This window comes from Sciurus carolinensis, unplaced genomic scaffold, assembly GCF_902686445.1.
Source record: "Sciurus carolinensis unplaced genomic scaffold, mSciCar1.2, whole genome shotgun sequence".
Classification (NCBI taxonomy): Eukaryota; Metazoa; Chordata; class Mammalia; order Rodentia; family Sciuridae; genus Sciurus; species Sciurus carolinensis.
In genome coordinates, this window is record NW_025920123.1 from 1,666,270 (window position 1) to 1,673,007 (window position 6,738).

A 6,738-nucleotide genomic window follows, 5' to 3' on the forward strand; every position below is an offset into this window, starting at 1 on the left:
GCTCTCACAGAGAATTCACTTTTGTTTCTGCAGGTTGAACAAGGCCAGATTGACACCACTGTCATGTAAGGTCTAATATGAAGTAATTTAGGTAACACTGGAACAATAAAAGGACTACAGGAAACGCGCGGAGGGCCGGGGCTGGCGGGTGGCCTGTGTGTCCTGTGGGCCCTTCAGGCAGCGGCGCGGAGCGGGCCTGCGGCGGATCGCGGCACCATGTCACCGGGCAGCGGGGTGAAGAGCGAGTACATGAAGCCCTACCAGGAGCCGCGCTGGGACCAGTATGCGCCGTGCTACCGAGAGCTGCTGCGCTACCGCCTGGGCCGCCGGCTGCTGGAGCAGGCGCACGCGCCCTGGCTCTGGGACGCCTGGGGCACCGACTGCTCCTTGGACTACTCGGCCTCGTCGGCGGCGTCGGGCCCCGCGACCCGGTGCGCGCTTGCGGACCCCGAGGAGGCCTCGGAGGTCTCGGAGCCCGCGGAGGCCTCAGCATGGGAGAAGCCCGAGCGGCCTGCGGGGGAGCGGGGCGCGGAGGCAGGGGACGAGCAGGACGCGGCACAGCCAGCACTGCCAGTGAAAGACATAGAAGAAAAGCCCAAACAACAAACCCAAGTGAAAGAGACGGACAGGTCACCCAGCGGTGTCAAGCCCCGACAGCAACCAAGTGCCTTATTTGCTAAAGGAAACAGGAAAGCGGTCAGAAGCTACCAATGATCATCCAGTAAAATAAAAGAAAACAAGCACCCATTTGCCCTTTATGGCTGGGGAGAAAGACAGATGGACACCAGAAGCCAGAAGACTCACAACGTCTGTGCGTCTGCCTCAGTGCATGAGATTCACGAGTTCGCATTAGGCGCCAAGAGCAGGAGGCAGGTGGAGAAGAGGAAGCTGGCGGCTCAGAGGCAGCGGGCGCACTGGGCGGAGGTAGAGAAGAGCAGAGCGTCGCGGGCGCACCCAGCGGAGAGCCCCTGGGTGACCGAGTACATGCACTGCTACTCAGCACTGGCCATGACCCGCCGTCCTGCACCGGGGCCAGACCAGCCGAGCTGGACCTGGCTGAGACCGCCATCAGGCAGGGAACGGCCAGAGGCTGTTGTGTGGATGGAGTTTGTCACCTACCTCAGCCGTAGGGCAGAAGGTCAAAGTCATAGACACCAGTCATTCGTGAAGACGAACCCCAGCCTCTGGTATTCTTGTGAGAGTTGTGTCTGAGCGTCTCACCTTTGAGGTACTGACACTAGATGCCTTTAAACGGCTATGAGGCTCCCTTTCCCCTCTGGCTGGCGCAGGTGGGCTGTGTCACCCACCCTAGGGGCCTCTGACTCACACGTCCTGCACGAGATTTGTGTTAACTGACACATGTGGTTTCCTTTGTGAGAGAGCATCAAGCAAACAGCACTCACCATGACCTTGAGTTCATGACTCAGCACCACCTGGAGTCCAGTTCTCCCCAGGAGCGCGGGTCCACGTAGGGTGAAGCAGGGCCGTGGCGGCTACTGGCAGGTGAAGAGGTGTTTATGTTCCAGCCCGCGCCACCTCACGTGGGTCCTGGGGTTCGAGGATTGGGCTGGTGAGGCCCCGCTGCTCTGGATGGGCTCTGGGCACCCCTCGTACTTTAACAGTCACACACATTCCCGTAGACGCAGCGCCAGGCACTGTGTTTGGGTGGCAGTGCAGTCGCTGCGGGTCAATGGCACCTCCTTTTAACTACAGCATTTCCCTTTAGAACACGTGAGCTTCAGCCAGCCGCAGTGACGGGCTGTGGACTCTAGCCTCTCCTGCGATAGCCGGCAGAACAGGTAGAACTCATACCCTGAAGCCACGTGGTGTAACCTGGGATCTGCCGGTGGGAAGGCGCAGTGGAAGACACAGTTAGAGACGCCGCCGCCTTCTCCCTCTTCTTCCGCAGCTCTCGGTCTTGACGGTGTGATGTTCATGCTCCAAGTTGAACTGTCTGTTGGGTTCTGGCCAGCACCTTTCAGGAGTATGGGGAAGGGAGCAGGCACAGCCGTGCCCCAGCAGTGCTGGTCCTGTTTGCGTTTGCCTCTAGGGTGGAAAATGGTCTTCACGCTCATTTCCCAGGTGGTGGCCTCTCCACCGGCGAGGCCTGTCCAGGAAGGACCAGGGCAGGTGCTCTAGGGGCCGAGCTGGTGCTTGGCCTCCAGCTTAATACCTCGTGGGTGAGTGGAAGCTGGTGTCGCACCCGAGGCTGGGCAGGCCTTGGTTCTCACTCAGGGTCTCCGAAGTCCAATGCTCTGGGCGTGCAGACCAGTTCCACTCCACATCAGTCACCATCTTGTCACCTTGTCAGGCTGTGAGAGTGCATCCTGGGAATCAGAGCACTTACATGGTCTCGAGGTGGATTCTGTATGGAGAGCGCGCCTTGTCGTTGAGCAGTGCTCACCAAGAGGAAGTTCTACACGTTGTCCCACACCCTGGCTAGGAAGTCTGGTGAACTTTGGTTCAACCTGTCACACATTTTCAAATGCTGTGGGGACCTGTGGGTCACAGGATCACGCCAGGGCGGTGGTGTGGCTCTGGCAGTTTCTCCCACCGACTGAGCCTCAGGTTGCCTCTGACCATGGCAGGAAGGTGGCCGGGGGGCAGGCCTGGTACCCGCCTCCTCCAGCCCGGGTCCGCGGGACGCCTAGAAAACATACGCCTTTGTGCGCTTTCCCCTGAACTCCAAGCGGAAGTGAGCCTGGAAAGCAGAGGGGCCAGTTCCCCCTTCCTTTAAGGAGAATACAAGTGAACAAGGTCGTTAAGGGATTTCTGATGTGCACGAACCATGCGTAGCTGAGTGTAGTACCGAGGTCCCTCCTGTCCGACGGTGGTCCAGATCCTCCTTTCCCTTTCCCAAGGACACAGTTACTTTTTGAGCCTATGAATTTTTAAAAGTTGTGACAATGTGAAATTCCTACTTTCTTCTTATTACTGGGAACTGATGATGTGATTGTGTTCCTAATTCCTGGGATATGTTGTAAGACAGGGAGATAGTTTAAAGCTGCCTTCAGGTTGGAAAAATAAAACTGGTTGAGAATCCAGTGTTATTTAAAATAAATGCTACATAAAGTCTTTTTAAATTTCTGGCTTTAAGTTCTTAATTAAAACAATTTGCAATTTAAAAAAAAAAGGACTACAGTCCACCAATTGTCTTAAGGGGTATGATAACAGAGAGGAAATGATTGTATTTTATTACTGATTATTTTCCAAAAATTTGCTCTTATTTACATCCATAATCTCAACTAATCCTTAAAGCATCACATACAATAGATACTTTTTGTCAGAATTTCCAGAAGAGAGGCTTGAGGTTAGAAGGGATGAATAAATGGCTCAAGGCAAGAAATCTATTAGCATATTTTACTTAGGATTTGAATTCATACTGCTCCTGAGTTCTGCACTGAGTCATTGTACTGACACTTAGTTTATTTTACCACCTGTTCTCTTGTCTATTTTAACCCCCTCCAAAATGTATTATTTTCTTCACCTACGCAAACCTCTTGTTTTATAATCCTTTAAGCCTTTTCTCTCAATCAACCATACTCTATTAACTCATTTGATTGAGCTAAAAACTCTGTATTTTTTTTTGACCAGTGGTTGAATGCAGGGGTTCTTAAACACATCCCCACCCTTTTTTTTCTTCTTTTTTCTTTTTTAACTTTTATTTGGAAACAGGTTCTTGCTAAGTTGCTGAGGTTGTCTTTGAACTTGCAATCCTCCTGTCTCAGCTTCCCAAGCCTCTGGAATTATAGACATGTGCCACCACATCAAGCTTCTAAATCATTCTTGATCCTTGTCCAGCATCCACAGCCATCACTCTGTCTAGATCACCATCGTTGATTTCCTAGACTTGTATCATCTCTTCCTCCACTGGAAAATATTTACAATGCATTTTTATCTCACAGACAGACTGAACTTCTTTGAAAATAAATCCTATTACATTACTTCCTTCATCAGAACTGAAATAACCATGGCCTTTATGACTGGATGTAGTCCAGTCTAACCTGTTTCCAAACACATCTTGTAAAATTCTCTTCCTTACTAACCACATTCCAGTTCTGCTGTCTCTTCTTGTTTTCACAAATATACCAAGTCTGTTCATGTTCTAGAAAACATGTATTGGCTATGCCTTTCATTGGCATTCCTTTTGCTTGAAATTTGAATGTCTGATTATTTCTTGTTCTTTGTATTTTTTCAGTTCACATATCACCCCCTGTTTACATATTGCTTCTCCTAGCATCTATTTTTATGATTATACTTATTTTTTATATTTCTTTCTAAAACAATCCTATTTATTTATAAATGTATTTATATATTTATATCCTAGAAGCACTATTCTTGAGTACAGTTCACCAAGTGATTGACTCCCAGCATGGGGCTAGCAAAACCAGTCTGTGAGGTTTCCCCAGGAGTTAGGGTTGAACTTAGATGAATAAAGCATCAAGCAAAAGAATAAAAGAAGGCTTAAATTCTATTGCATTAAAGAACATTGCACCACAGATTTGATTATGAAATCATAAAGCCAGAGAAAGGGAGCCAGTCCAACTGGCTCTCATTGATCACCAGGCTGATGACCAAACACTGCTATAATGAACCACACCAACACCACTGGTGCATCTGTCTCTTGACATCCATGATGCTAGAGATTTAATGCTATGTACTGCTTCAGATGAACTTTAACTTTTCAGCCTTGTTTACCAGAAATAGCAACCAAAACCACAAGAAGATGACCTTTCCTCATGTCTGCCTTTCCAAATCTTGCTCAAGTGAGTCTCACTGGAGGAATTTAATTTTCCTTGGAATTTTAACTTCAAGGAAATCTGGAATAGATTGGCCTTATGTTTTGGACTCTGTAATGTAGATGGCACAGGAGAAGGAAGAAGGAGTAGGTGCTAGTTATCAATTAACCACAATGCAGCTCTTGTATTTAACATCTGATACTGATTCCCAGAGATGAGAGTCCCCAGGATAACTTCTTAAAAATGAAGCTGGGCTGGACTCCAAGCACCTGCTGTTTATTCACTACCTATATACCAGTCTTTGTGCTATGTTCTGAAGAATTTTTAAGAAGGTACATATGATCCATTTGCTCATGAAGGTTAAACTGACAGACAGAATCTTGCTTCTGATTAGTTGGAAATGACCTAAAGTTCTCAAGAAAATGGATTACTAATTATTTTAGGCAGAACGGTACTACTTTTACTCTCTTAGTCATTAAGGTATTTCATAGTAGGGAAAATGATTTCTGGGAATAAGTTTGGAACCATAATATGTCATGGATGAGCCAATTATTTTCTCCTTGAGTGAGACCAGTCACTCTTGCCATACTTACTGGATTTAGCCTACTTTTTGTGGCACATCCCAATGAACTCTAAAGATCTTGAAGTATCCCATAAGGAAATTAAACATAATCCTTAATACTCAGAAGGTTGAGGCAGGAGGAAAACAAGTTCAAAGCCAGTTTGGGTAACCAAGCATGAAAATGTCTCAAAATAAATTTTTAAAAAAGGTTGGGGATATAACTCTTGATAGAACAATTACTAGCATACATAAGACCCAGGGTTCAATCTTGAAAAAGAAAGAAAGAAAGAAAGAAAGAAAGAAAGAAAAGAAAAGAAATAGAAAGAAAGAAAGAAAGAAAGAAAGAAAGAAAGAAAGAAATAGAAAGAAAAAGAAAGAAAGACAAAACTAGAAATTGTATCATTCATCTTTAATTGTGTGAACAACAATATGTGTGCAGATTTTTCCCGAGTAAACTTAGGGGATTTTTAAGAATGTTGTCACTTTTGTCTTTAAAATTTACTGAATATAAACACATATATCTTCTCTGCAACCAAGTCAGGTTATATTTTCAACAAATCTTAAAATTCCTTCTCATCTTTAGTTTCTTCTGAGCCAATAAAAAGAAAATATTAAAAATGTTGCTGTCTGCAGTATTCTATAGGGATGCAGTCACATTGTACATAGGGATGCTATATACAATGTTTATATCAGCACAATTCACAATAGCTAAACTTTGTTGAAGGTGCCCCTCAACAGATGAATGGATCAAAAATGTGGTATTTAAACACAATGGAGTATTATTCGGTATAAAGAAAAATGAAATGATGACATTTGCTGGTAAATGGATAGAACTGGAGACCATTATGCTAAGTGAAATAAACGAGACCAAGAAAGTCAAAGGTTGATGTTTTCTCTGATATGCAGAAACTAGTCAAAATAAGGAAAAGTGTGGGGGGGAGCTCATCAAAATAGAAAAAAGATGAATGGTATAGACAAAGGGATTTGAGGGAGAGGGACAGAGATGGGATAAAGGAACAGCAGCAGAGTAAATCTGACCTACTGATCCTATGTGCATGTACAAATATACCACAGTGAATCTCACCATCATGTATATCCACCAGACACTAATTAGAAAAAAAAATATAAGTAAACAGCAGAAAAATCAGTAGAAGAGAGGGAAAGGAACAGGGGGAGGGAAAGGGGAGGGGAAGAGGTAGTATCTGGCACTGAATTGGAGTAAATTGTAGTCCATACGTTATAATCATGTCAAAATGAATCCTAATGTTTTGTATAAGTAAAAAGAACCAAAAAAAGGAAAATGTTATTAAAAAATGATAAACTATAAACAAAAAAGGAAATAGAAATACTGATGTTCATAAATTATTTCCTTTACAGTGAAGCCACTATTTCTTAATCTTCTCTGGTTTTTCTAATCTGTTTTCTCCACTGTTGACC

The 6,738-nt window shown here is 45.1% G+C and overlaps 1 pseudogene; it reads left to right on the top strand.

Annotated features, from left to right (window-relative positions):
- The first annotated feature begins 216 nt into the window (after nt 1-216).
- On the top strand, nt 217-1,212 carry LOC124973845 (centriole, cilia and spindle-associated protein-like; annotated as a pseudogene).
- The last annotated feature ends 5,526 nt before the right edge of the window (nt 1,213-6,738 follow it).